Consider the following 12,805-nt stretch of genomic DNA (forward strand, 5'->3'; position numbering starts at 1 on the left):
GTTAAAAAAAAAAATCACATAGGCTATAATAATAACACCACTAGTGTCATTCCTCCCTGTTTCTAATACTCGTGGTGTGTCCAGGTGTTGTTGTTGTTGTTATTTTTAATACATAGGGGGTATCTGGTTTGTTTCTAGGTGAAAAAATGAATGGCCACATAATCACATTGCTGTGTTAGCTTCCCTGCTGCTCTAACACAGGTGTACCTACAATCTTACAATCAAATAGCTAGACACATTAAGTCTGCACAAATTGAATAAGAGTAACAGACCTGGCTTATGTGTGATTTAAGGTAGAATTGTATGGCAGCTGCTGAGGATCAGTTGATCCGCCTAATGGCTCAGTTCCTCCAGCTGCCACTGGGAGGATCAAGTGATTGTGCAGCTGCCACAATTCTACCTTAAATCACATATTTGCCAGGTCTGTTACTCTAACTCAGTATGTTTACTCAAACTGACTAGGAGGATCAACTGATTGTTCAGCTGACATCCCTATTACCACTCCCCTGATCTGATCTGAGATGTTTCCTTACAGTCAGTGCGTGAGTTTTGTTCAATATCAACTGTGAATTATTTAGAAAAACAAGGCATTTTGCATACAAGACAAAAGTCCTTCATTATCTGTGTAATCAAAGAGCTCTTGAAGCTGGCTATGATAAGGCAATCGATATTCCATGTATATTGAACTTTGTTGGAAACAAGGGCATACGGTATAAATAGACTAGCAGAACTACAAGGGTTCATTTTTAAAATACACATCAGAGTACACGCTGCTGACAAATTATTCAAGATTATTTTGGACTTTTGTGGAACCACAGCAATAGCAGCACCAATAGTCATAAGAAACATACACCGAATGGTATGAAGAAGCAAAGCTGGGGCTGATTTCTTTCTAGCTCAGACTGTAAATTCCTGCAGCCTGTCAATGCGTCATGTCAGGTGATTACACCGGGGTCATTTGCTTGTTGAAACGCTTCCAAATTAAACTTCATTAAAACATTGAATCTAATATCACACATATTGAACTATTCAAAAATGTGTATTGGTCAATCTGAGGTAACTTTATTTCATGTTTTTACAAGGTTTCTGAGAGGAAGATGGTTGCATTTTTCTCAGTCCTGTTACCAAAAAACTTACAAAACAAGTTGTATTTTTCTATTTTCCTTTTAAAGGAGATCCAAAGCTCAAGTTTATAAATGTTTTATCATGTAATTTTTTAAACAATTGTATAAATGATGGACCAAACATGATTGAAAATTGTATTTACATTTTAGTAACAGGAATGAACATTGGGTAACGGGAATGTGTGTCCATATGTGCGCACATATACGTGTGTGTGTGCATGAGTGTGTGTTTTTGTGTGTGTGAGAGTGTACATGACCGTGCGTGCATGTTGTGTGTGTGTGTGCTATGTGCTTGTAGTTCTTCAGTAAAGTAGAGTAGGTGGAGAAAGAAGGAGAGAGGGGAAGGGAGGGAGAGAGACAGAGAGGGAAGGGGAGAGAGGGGAAGGGAGGGAGAGAGACAAAGAGAGAGAGAGAGAGGAGGAGGGAGAGACAGAGAGAGGTGAGATAGAAAGGGTGGTGGGTGTGTCTCAGTCCTTCCACTTCAGCATACAATGGGTAGATGTTTCTGGCTCCTAGTATGGGTTCTCACCATTTTCTGCCACAAAAAGTAAGAAAGACAAAGACTAAAAGTTGAAGAAGTCCTCAGATCTCTGCAGTGACTACCAGGACCTAAGATGAATTTGAAAATATTCTTGTTTGTCTACAAAACACTAAATGGTTCTGTTGGAAAAACTACGTCCAATAATGTTTTTGCTAGAATTGCATTAAATTCAAGAAAACAAACTTGCCTGACCTTTTCTAAGAAGCCTTCACTTTATATAAGCAACAGGACTGAGTTTTTAGCACAGAATTAGCAAATACAAGAAATATAGCCACATGGCGTACATGCTAATAGCATGAGGACACTGAGCACATTCCAGTGATTTACCAAAAAAATTTTCAGATGGGGGAATGTGTTAGGGTAACAGAACTGAGTGTAAACCTGGGGACACGACTATAATGTGTATTTTAATTAAAATATTATAGATTTCTTATGGTGGGTGGGGGGGATGAACAAAGGGGGTATCACTTGATATGATCCAAGAAAAATTCAGATAGAAATCATATTCTACATAGTCCAGCCACATTGTCTCTCTCTTGTATTTTCTGTGACTCACATCCAGGAATCAGTTAGTGTTGCCAAATGAATGTGAGAACACCGGATACATTTATTTATTTATACCTTTCTCATGAAAACCCGAGAAGAAACGGAGGCTTGGCATTTACCATATACGCAGCTGAAACACGTTCAAGTGAGGATTAAGGTGGATAATGTACTACTGGACTGATAGATCAGGCTACAAGAGATTAGTAACTGAAAGCTTTTACATTAAGCTTGAGGTTTTTCCTTAACTCTAACCAAATAAATCTGATATCTAAAAGGATAAATCTAAAGGAACAAGCAATTCATTATGAATTTTTAGAATACTTTATAGATAGCGCACAATTTTAAAAACCATTCATGTATAAAGCAATAAATAAAGTGCTTTGATATATTCCAAGCACAAGCACTCCAAACACAAAAAACACTTGATTTTTTTCTTTCTTTTACAGCACCCCAGTGTGTTTTGTGATGTTACATGGATTCAGTTGTATCGTTATGCATTTTTCCATATCCATGCTAAAACAATACATTTTTTCAAAGGCTTTTCTGTATGCCTCCTCCTTACCACCTACAACATTAAGTGCTTAATGTGTCTTCCATTCAAACACATCCTCTTTATTTTGAGGATTGCTGGCCATAGTTAAAGCTTTCCATATCCGTTACCTTTGTAATTTGTAGTTTAAGTGAAAGAGCAAACATGGACCACGGTGAAACTCGGGCATATAGTTTTATTTCTATAAGCAGTAATGTAAGACATTTCAGGCATCCTCCCTCTATTGCCTGACTCACTCAGTATCATACTGATTGCCAGATGGCCTCTCAGCACTTTAATGCAGGCTATCCTGCTGTTCTGAGGTTCTCAAGACCAGAATTTCCCTTTTCCGCTGATCTGAGCTCACCATCCACTGCAGATTTTTGACCTTACAACAAAATAGAAAAATAAGCAAATTTTACCAGCATTCTGCATCACATTATCTGGTGAGTCACTTCATAAGCATTACCAGCCGTTACTGCAGCTGTAAGGAACGGTAACACTTGAGTTGATGGTCATACAGCCCCCTCCGGAACTATTGGAAGGGCAAGGCCAATTAAATTGTCTTTGCTGTAGACTGAAGACATATTGGTTTGACGTCAAAAGATGAACATGTGAAGAGAGTTTAGAATTTCAGCTTTTATTTCCTGGTATTTATATGTAGATGTGTTAAACAACATAGAACACAGCACATTTTGTATCAGACCACCCAATTTGTAGGTGAGCAAAATATTGGAACATGTGACTGACAGGTGTTTCTTGTTACCCAGGTGTGGTATGAATTTGTCTGAATGTCTACTCTTGGATTGAGCCCTGGGTTTCATCTGTGAAGTCTGCATTTGTTGTTAAAAAATTATAAGCCAATATAAAAGTCAGAGAGCATTCTATGGGAGAAAAGCAAGCCATTTTGAAGCTGAGAAAAGAGGGAACATCAAACACTGGTCAGAGCCAATACAACAATTTGTAATGTCCTGAAAGAGAAAGAAACCGCTGGTATACAGAGCAACAGACACTGAATGGGTCGGCCAAGGAAAACGGCAACAGCTGATGACAGAAACATAGTGAAAGCTGTGAAGAAGAACCCCAAAACAACATACAGTGACATTACCAACAACCTCCACAGGCCAGGGGTGAAGGTATCACAAGCCACTGCTCACAGAAGACTTCGAAAGCAGAAATATAGAGCCCATACCACAAGATGCAAACCACTCATCAGCAGTGAGAATCAGAAAGTCAGATTATAATTCGCAAAGAAATACAGAGATGAGTCACAAAAGTTCTGGAACCAAGATTAACCTCTACCAAAGTCCGAAAGGCCAAAGTGTGGAGAAAGAAAGGATCTGCTCATGATCCAAAACATACAAGCTCATCTGTGAAACATGGCTTGGGCTTGCATGGCTGCTTCTGGAACAGGCTCATTTATCTTTATTGATGATGTAACTCATGATAGTAGCAGCAGAATGAATTCAGAAGTCTACAGGAACATTTTGCCTGCCAATTTACAGAGAACTGCATCCAAATTAATCTGGAGGAACTTTATCATGCAGCAAGACAATGATCCAAAACACACTGCCAACTCAACAGAGGACTTTATTAGGGATGAAAAGTGGAAGGTTTTAGACTGGCCAAGTCAGTCACCAGAACCAACTGAGCAGCCTTTCATCTCCTGTGGAGGAGACTGAATGGAGAAACACTCCAAAACAAACAACAACTGAGAGGCTGTGGTAAAAGCCTGGAAAAGCATCACAAAAGAAGAAACCAACAATTTGGTGATGTCAGTGAGTCTCAGGCTTGATACAGTTATTGCAAGCAAGGGATATGTAACCAAATATTAAGTGTTATTTACTTTAATTTACTTAAAAACTTATCTGTTCCTAAAAATTTGGTGGTCTGATACAAAAGATTATATGTTTTATGTTGTTTAAAATATCTAGATGTAAATACCAGGAAATTCTCGTCAAACAAATGAATTGGCTTTGCAGCTCCATTTTTTTCATGGGAGACTGTATATCAGCTGTATGGATCAGTGGTAAAGTCTTGTGCAACCTTTCAACTTTATATGAGCTTTTATTCATAATGCAGTTAATTTCAGATATAGTGTGTCCATTAAAATTTATTATACGATTTTTAAAACATATTGTAAATTATCCCTAACCTCAAAAGACATGATTTAGAAATGGTCAATTGCTCTTGCATGGCTGTTTCTGATTATATGGATTGGTACTGTACATGGGTCAAAATTGATAAATGTCACATTTTCCCATTTAAAACTGATCCAAATTCCCTTAAAGATCCCTCATTTGATGAATATTAAATATGAGTGCAGATTGTAATAACAAAGATGATGTAAATGTTAAGTTTCAAATGTACAGACCCTGCATGATAATGGCAATAAACCAAAAACCAAAGTTGCTATATGGATATATATCAATTATTCCATGATTTTGGTGAGCAGATGTCATCTTTTTGTAATAGTACAGTGCCCTGTAACTATTAGCATGGCGTAACATGGAGTAATTGTAGTAGGGCGGAAGGCATGGGGTTGGAATGGCAGAAGGACAATGGAGGAGTTTAATTTTCATATTCACAGATCTTTGTGTGTGCTTAGGAGGGTCGAGATAAAGAGATGCTCATCAGCCATTTTAGAACTTTCTTAGCCTTCAAAAATATATTAGCAAATTTATTTCTCAACAAATTTCAGGGGAGGGCGCATGGTGGCTTAGTGGTTAGCACGTTCGCCTCACACCTCCAGGATCCGGGGTTCGAGTCCTGCCGGGGCCATATGTGTGCGGAGTTTGCATGTTCTCCCCGTGCTGTGGGGGTTTTACTCCGGTTTCCTCCCCCAGTCCAAAGACATGCATGTTAGGCTGATGGGCGTGTCTAAAGTGTCCGTAGTGTATGAATGGGAGTGTGTAGGTGATTGTGCCCTGCGATGGACTGGCACCAGGGACTGTCCAGGGTGTCCTTGTGCCCGATGCTCCCTGGAATAGGCTCCAGGTTCCCCGCGACCCTGAGAAAGGAGTAAGCGGTAGAAGATGGATGGATGGAAGTTTCAGGGGTACTTTTAAGAACAAACATATCGGGGTAAATCTAGGAAAGCAGTAGTGGAAACCAAGGTCTTGCCAGCCGTCTCAGAGCCATGTATCCTCAGACTCTGTGCTGAATTCTGTGCAACGTGGGAGCAATCAGCAGTACAGGAGGAAAAGCATATAATAGGTGGTGAGGCCAGATATGGGCCAGAAAATCTTGTCCCAGCAAGCAGTCTAGCTCTGCCAGGGAGAATCACAATCAGCACAACATGTAAACTTGGGCTTCTCTTACTAAGACAATGACGTTTCCGTCATGCCATTTAGCGTTTAAGTGGAGGCTGATAACTCACTTCTGACATGAAATGGCTTAATACTGCAGTGAAAATGGATGTACATTATTTGTTTATGGAAAATGCTAGAATATCTTTATCAACAGACTTAAGCATTTATTAATTCTTAGTCTTTAATACTTTATCAAGACAATACACTGTAGTTATGTTTTACCTCTAATAATGGTAAAACCACCATGCTGAAGTGGAGTAAAGTGTAACTGTTGTTAATAATGACTTTATACCAAGCTCATCATGTGTCAGTGTAGACATCAGTGGCTAATAAATTAGTTACTAACTCCTGAAAGCCATATCTAGCTACAGCTATCACAGAAACAACGGTAACTATCTAGATGTCCAACATGTCTGGGCAGGATAGACTCTCTTAAAGAAAAGGCTTGCTTTGTATGTTTTTAGCTCTGTAAGGTATGTGACTTTTCATGCCTGGCCTTCTGAATAAGTGAATGAACAGGACATGTAGACAACTTTGACACCTGCCAGTTACAAGGAATGTGAATCTGGAATGTGAGTGTGTATATTCTTCCAAAAGAAGTATTCATGCAGAGGTAATTGAATTCATACTCATGACTGAACTCAGCTGTAATGTTGTGAAGTACAATGCTGCATTTGGACATTAGATGACGTTTTATATATATAGCCAGACTCTCGATTTCCTTCCAAACGTATTATATTATCTGAGAGGCAAGTCGTAACAAGAACAGAACAAAACAGAATGTGTGTATTTGACACATTCTCGAAATATTTATCATAGTTTGCAAATGGGAAAACACACAAGGAAACATATAGGTACATTTTATCGTTCGAAGGACATTCTTGTATCCTGTTAGCAGTGGTTTGACTAAGTACTGTTACTGACAGTATGTTTAACTGCTTATTAATCACTGTAAAAATGATTTGTGTCATTGTGCTCACTGACAAAAATCCACTTTATTCATCAGCTGAAGTTCCTACAAAGCATCTCAAATGGCCTGATCTGTCATCATTGAACAGCTGTGACAGTAGGTTTCTGTCAACCAGAAAGCTGAAATCTGGTTCCATCTGCTTCCACTCCAGATTGATAAACTATTTTTTGTCCCCTGAGGACTACTTTCCCTGGTGCTATATGAGATCAATTAGTGATTGTTTCTTTATTTCCCACTGTGGTTTTTTGCAGCCACGTGCACAGCTGCTTGAGAGTCGCTCTTGTGCCTGCGCACTGTGACTGCTTAATGTGTTATCCAGGTGGCTCAAATGACTTGAATCAACAACAGCATGTTTTGCTAGCATGCCCCTGAATTAATAGGACCACTTGCTTTACCGTTCACGTAGTAAAACTGAGAGCACTGCACATGTATTTATGTACACCAAGCATATGTATTTACATAGGGTTTATTTAGACGTGTCTCGTCATTTTTCGCATACTTGTAGAGGAAGTGGTAGAGAAGAACCACTATACTCCACTGACCCTAAACTAATACAATCTCAAGTGACTGTGCTGGATTTGAACCTAGGATTCTGAGAAGGTCAGACTTTGATTTCTGTTCGCCACTAAACCCTGTCAGTCTATCTGAAAAATAGACTTGTGCCATATTCTAATTGGGTTGGCTGATACAGTGAAAGAGAAGTAACTGAAAATAAAGCAACTTACAATTCTGATAAGCTGCTTAGAGGTCGAGATGGAGGGAAAAGGGGAGTCAAGCAAGACCTTAACTCTCATATGTGCTTTTTGAACATCTTGTTCCAGATTTATTCCACACTTTGCTGTTATAATAACCACCACTTTTCTGGGAAGGCTTTAAACTAGATTTTGGAACTTTACAATGGAGATTTGCCCATTCAGCCACAAGAGTATTAGTGAGGTCAGGCATTGATGTCAGGCATTCTAGTTCATCCATTGGTTCTTCCACTCCAACCATGATAAACCATGTCTTTATCAGTCTCTCCAGGATGTTGCAATTTTGCGATTTCAGAAATGAATGTAAAATCAAGGAAACTCCACAATATGTCAATTCAAGTAGTTTTCTGGAAAAAAAACAAATACACAGCAAACTCCACAAAGTGCATCGCAAATTTTGAAAAACCTGCCGCAAAATCAAATGTTTTTGGCCGCAACAATCACAAAAAAACTCCACAAACTCCTGTATGGACTTTGTGCACAGGGGCATTGTCATGCTGTAGCAGGTTTCGGCCTCTTAGTTCCAGTGAAAGGAAATTTTAATGCTACAGCAGACAAAGACATTTTATACAACCGTTTGCTTCCAACTTGGAAGCTGTTTGGGTGTGATGGTCAGATGTCCACAGACTTTTGGTCATATACCATATATGTATATTTTATAAGAATATGTTAGCTAAATGTTTATATTTGTATAACTGTAATGTTTCAGTCAAGCTGCCCTGTACCTCAGTGTATGCTTAACAAAACATAAAATGAATCCTAATATATTGCCCACTCTCATTGCCATTCTGTAAAGCTTCCCATGCCAAGGTTTATGTCAAAGCACAAAATTCCCTTTTCCATTTTTCATCACTTATGTTATGTCTCTTTTTTTGTATGAGGAGCTGAAGTTCTTATAAAAGCCAAGTTCTAAGTCAAAAGGTTTTTTCCACTCAGGCTTAGCAATAGGTGCAGTCAAGAGCAGGATTACTGCATAAAGAAACTTTGACACACACACACACAGGGACACAGTATATAAATGGAATATTCAGTGTATTCTGAAGCTTAGAATTTCTGTGTGATGGCCACATGACTAATTTAAAAGCACAGAGCTTCTTTGCCAGATGGGAGCACTCACATTGCAGTGTGACACATGGCTCCAGTTTAAGAAAGCTCTTAAACCTTGCTCCTCAATATCTGGGTTTCCTGCTTTTTACCCACCTTTATGTTTGTCATAATATATTAACCAACAACTCAGTTGACCTACTCTAGGCCAGAAAGTTTATATAGGCTAATTCCTTCTCTCTGTGATGGCCAGCAATGGCTCGTGATCATAGATTTTGTTGGGAGCATGACAACACAGCCATAAAATTATGTTGAGAGGCTACCACACTTATCTAATACTATAGGCTACTATCTAATGAATTTTTAAAGTGATCCCGGTAATAGACACTTGAGAGTCATGAAGCACATCCTCAGGCGGTAGTGTCCAAACAGAGAAAGCAAGCTAATTGGTGGGAATTGGTAAATGACCAAATGGAAAATGGATTTGGCACGTATTTGCTGTCAATAGAGGAAAAAATAGTATTAGGATTGACTCATCACCACCATTAGCAGCTTAGTTATCATGAGTATTCTCCATAGCAATTGACTGTGTATACCAGTGGTGTACAATCTTATCCAGAAAGGCTGATGTGGGTGCGGGTTTTCATTCCAACCCAGCAGAAGCCACACCTGATAGTCTATTAAAAGCCAAGATCAACTAATTAAACAGGTGGAATCAGGTGTGCCGTCTGCTTGATTGGAATGGTGTGTCCAAATATCCCTACTACCCTACTGTACAGCAGGTGAAAAGCAGTACACCAAAGGAGTAGTATGTCTGAATTCTCAGTATTCATAAAACAGTAGGTGATAAATACCTGGATGACCTACTGCTTCTGCCAAGATTCTGCAGTATGGAACCAATGCACACTGCAATATCCCATAAGGCAATGGGATTGACGCAGAGAAGCTGTCAGAATCAAAAATGGCAGAAGGCTGTGTGTCGGCTCTTTAAGTGTAGGTCACATGACAATGCCAATATGGCGGATGTAGTACGTCCAGATTGTATTCATACTACACACATATACTGATCAATACATTCTATATCAACGGCCGAGCAGTAATTACTGAATCGAATGCAGTAGGTATTGTCACAGTACGTAATAACGGATGCTCAGCAGCCCTTAGCGGATAAGATTGGACACCCCAGGTCTATACCATCAGACAAAGTCCTCTATAGGCATTTGGATGTCAAAACATTATAATACACTATGTGTAGCAATTTGGGAAAACCAGTGGCTGAATTTTGGCAAACAGCCAAAAATGGTAAACAATATTTTTTGACCAATATTGTTTTTTCTTCATATAATATGCTTTGACACCTCAACCTTCAGAAAACATAAATATAATTAAAATTATTTATATATAATATATTATTTTAAAAAATATATATATTTACCTTATTGTCTATGCTTTCTACATGCAGAGATCAAATTAGGAAAGCCTAAATAAGGAGCCACTTTAGCAAACATGGCTGTAAAAACAGTCTGTCTGCCTAATGATGATCTATTTGCTCATTATTTCTGAGGTGGTATTAATGCTGGTATGTTCTTCCATCTCTGTGGAGGGCTTCTAAAGCTCTGTTAGAGTTCCCATTGGGTTCTTGTTTACCTCCCCGACCAAGACCCTTCTAGCACGGTGAGTTTGGCTGGATGGCCAGCTGTAGCAGAGTCCTGGTGGTTCCAAATTTTTACATTTCATAATGATGGAGCTCACTGTGCTCTTGGGAGCAGTCAAAGTTTTAGAAATGGATTTATATGATTTATATGCCCAGATCTTGACACAATCTGATGGCTCATGTATACGGAAAGTTCCTGGATTTCGTGGCTTGATTTTTGGTCTGACATGCATGCACTGGGAATTGTGGGACCTTATTAATGACTAGATTAAGTGCCAAATAAAAATGTCAATTTAACAAATTTTAAATTGAATCTTTAACATAATAAAGTGTGTAAAAGCTGAAGAGGTCTCAATGCGTTCCACTTATAAATTCTTTTCTAAGTAGTCCAGAATGCACTGAAGGCCTAGACCTAAATGCCTGATTTCCTACTGAATAGTAGTGTCCATCTGGGATTTTAGTCAACACATCGTGCTCCAGTGGTCAGTAGTACTTGAAGACCCAGCAAAGCCCTGAGGGGGGAATCTATTTCCTCCCTTCACCCTTTTTTCCCCCTGCTTTCAGCTACACAGAAACCCTGTTGTTTTTCCAGAGCTGGTGGACCAGTGTGATTGTAGGTGCACATGCAAATACATAGAGGCAAAAAGAAAGCGACTGCATATAGGTTTCTGTGTGCAACATGTGCTGTATAGATTGTATTTGTGATGTTAAACAAGGACAGTGCAGTAATCAGCTTCCAGCTTCTTTTCCCAAACGAACTCTCAGTTGATTTTACCTGTTGAGCCTTGCACAAACAAACCCTAAAATTAGCCATGTATATGCTATTTATATCGCTGACTAGTGGCTTCTGAGGTATGGCGAGTGGACGTACACTGAGTAAGCTCAGTAATCAGCAGTGCTTGGCTATACCCCTCTGACATCAGATGAATGAATGCCATTTTAGCTGCACACTAGTTCTCTTTCACTATACATGGAGTCAATGAAAAGATTACTTCTGCCTCACTGCCCATTGCCTGCTGGATTATAGACTCTGTCTTGTTTATAAATGTGAAGCTAAAAAAAATTGCAATCACACGAAAGTTAAAAAAAAAAAATCAAAATAATAAAAGTCAGATGCTACATCATTACAAAATACTGTTACTGGCTGTACTGAAGCTCATTCAAATAGACTGATAACTTTCTTTCTTTTCTTTTAGGTTATAGTTCAGATAAAAGATACAATTTACTATTGATCACAAGTGTGAAAATGTGTATGGTTCTTGATTTGATTTTATTAACAAAAACAACAGCCAAACAAAAGAAAATGCTTATGTCATTAAATCTAGGAACCATTAAGTCATTTCAAGCTATTTATTGATTCCTTCAAAACAAAAGAATCATTCAAAAAAAAAACAAGTACGCTTTCTTACAGCTGTTGTTAAAACTCTAGTTAATTTGTACTTGGCTCTGGTCTTGTTTAGAACAAATGTGATCTAGCTTTAAAATATCATTAATAAATATCATTAATAAATAAAAGAAATGCACATATGGTGGAGAGGAGGAAAATTCACCTAACGCCCCTCACTTTGTACCCCTTGAGCATAACAGATGTGTTTGTAAAAACCATTAGCATTTTATGACACCATCACTTAGCTCCTTCCAGGAATAATATAAACCTACACAGAATGGAAGCATATGGAAACAGCATACTGTGGCCAAAGTAGTGTGTCAATTCAACTCGGATAAACTCGCAAATTAATCATTTTGCCAATTAGATATGAGACACTGTGTGTACATGATTCTTTAAAGTGCCTCAAATAGGAGGTTATATAATATAATGTAATTCTCTGGTAATGTGTAAGTATACGGATAAAATGATCCTGATCGTAAGCACGACTCTAAACAATAAAATGGAATTATTGAAAAACCAAAAGACATTCTAGAAACCTGTTGTAAGACCTGTAATGTCTACAAACTTTATAGTTCTGTTATGGTTAGTCAGAGAACCTATAGGCCTCAGGGAAATTCTACACAAGCTATAAAGTTGGTTACAGAGACTGCAGCCAGATGCTCTGGTCCCTGATTTTTATGAAAGTGCAGCTGTCCAGCTGTGACAAGCATGAGAATAATCGATGACAAAAGGCAGCCAGATGATGTGTAGAGTTTCAGCTGCAGATGAACAGGATCATGTTTCAGTGGGGAGGTTATGCAGGACTGTGAGTAAACATCCGGCTGTATATGTGTTGCAGTGAGTACTGAGTACTAAACTCCAGTTGGGTTTAAATACAAACAAAGTTCCAAAGATTACTGATTCATAAATATATAGTACAAATTAATGAGTATCATATAATAGCC

The sequence above is a fragment of the Ictalurus furcatus genome, chromosome 7 (genome assembly GCF_023375685.1).
Source record: "Ictalurus furcatus strain D&B chromosome 7, Billie_1.0, whole genome shotgun sequence".
NCBI lineage: Eukaryota > Metazoa > Chordata > Actinopteri > Siluriformes > Ictaluridae > Ictalurus > Ictalurus furcatus.